The following is a 1,860-nucleotide window of genomic DNA, read 5'->3' as shown; positions in this document are numbered from 1 at the left end:
AAACATGCCTTAAAAAACTCATCACACAGTGGAGAGTAAACTTTACTACACTATCTTGGCAGAATGTCTAAATGATCTTATACTGATGCTCTGCCTGTTTTCCAGTGAGCCTTTATGATGTTCGAAAACTTCTTTGATTAAGTAATTCTTGCCTTAACCTACCTGGAATAGTAGGTCAAGCTGTATCTCTGTAGTCTAAGACAAGCTTCATTAGCCTCTCACACTAAAGCTAAAGACAGGCATAGTGGCTCATGCCTGTAATCTCAGCACTTTGGGAGGCTGAGAAGGGAGAATTGCTTGAAGCCAGGAGTTCAAGACCAACCTGGACAACAAAGTGAGATGCCTGTCCACATAAAAAATGAAATTATTGCCTGAGCATGGTGGCATGTTTCTGTAGTTTCAATTACGTGGGAGGCTGAAGTAGATCTCTTGATCTAGGAAGTCAAGGCTGCAGTGAGCTGTGATCATGCCACTATACTCCAGGCTGGTGATTGAGAGAGACCCTGTTTCAAAAACAAAAATAAAACAGAATCAACTACTTAAATTTATTCTCCTGGCCCTTATCAGACTACAAGCATTAATCTCCACGTTTTATTTTGATCCCCAAGATCAATTCTTATACCTCTGTTTCCGTTTCCTAGCCAAAACACCAAGACATTGGGGTTTGGAGTTCAGTAAACATTTCCACCCGTGGAACCAAATGAGAAGATGTAGGAGGTGAACAAATGAAGACCAAAATGTCAATAGATTACTGATCAAGCTGATTGAAAAATGCAATGTCAGATCTGAGGCCTAATGAGTTTATCAATATCTGCCCCAGTCAGATTTGTCCAACCAGGCACTGGAAAAGGACAACCGTAGGCTCCACTTAGTGGCCAGCAGACCAGAGTGTACCCTAGGGGTCAGCAGCCAGAGCTGCATGAGAAAAACCCAGAAAAGGCAAAGTTGAGCATGCTCAGTTCCTAGTCCCAACATTAGCAATCAGATCAGTCAGTGCTCTACCTTGAAGAAGTTGGGCGGAGAGAAGTCAGAAGTAAATTTCTCTCATACTTTTTCCATCTGGTGTGGCATGGAAACACTCTTACCTGTGGGAGACATGAAGCGTAGAAAATGTTTACGCTAACATAGATTCTAGGTTTTTCCAAATTGCAATTATATGTGAAAACTATATAATTTATTGTCCAAACTGGGACACTCTTGGAGAGTGATTGAGGGCTCTGTTAATCATTATTCCAGGGTTGTAAGCAGTTGCTAGAACATCAGGGCAACCAGGATTTAAAGTTGCCTTACTTAAGGTAAAATATGGGGCTTCCCAGTGGATTCCTGCTAACTTTATTATAGCATTCTTCTATTTTTTCAAGTAGCCACACATCTATGGTCCTTTATATATCCCTTACTCATAAGGAAAACAGAAAAAATAAAAGTGTGTTTTAGTAATCTAAAATGTAATAAGCATTTAAAAATAAATGTTAAGTACATAAATGCATAAATAAAAGAATGTAATTGACAAATTATTTTCTATGGAGATCTAAACATTCTATTAATTTAAAGAGAAGAGTCAGTCATGGTGGCTCACAACTGTAATACCAGAACTTTGGGAGGCTGAGGTGGGCAGATTGCCTGAGCTCAGGAATTTGAGACCATCCTGGGCAACATGGTAAAACCCTGTCTCTACTAAAATGAAAAAAAAAAAAAAAAAAAATTAGCCGGGCATGGTAGTGAGTGCCTGTAGTCCCAGTTACTCAGGAGCTGAGGCATGAGAATCACTTGAGCCCAGGAGGCGGAGGTTGTAGTGAGCTGAGATTGTGCCATTGCACTCCAGCTTGGGTGACAGAGTGAGACTCCATCTCAAAAAAAAAA

Source organism: Sapajus apella, unplaced genomic scaffold, assembly GCF_009761245.1.
Source record: "Sapajus apella isolate SASKATOON/1434 unplaced genomic scaffold, GSC_monkey_1.0 scaffold30, whole genome shotgun sequence".
Lineage (NCBI taxonomy): Eukaryota > Metazoa > Chordata > Mammalia > Primates > Cebidae > Sapajus > Sapajus apella.
The sequence above is the reverse complement of the archived record's forward strand: the minus strand, read 5'-3'. Positions refer to the sequence as shown.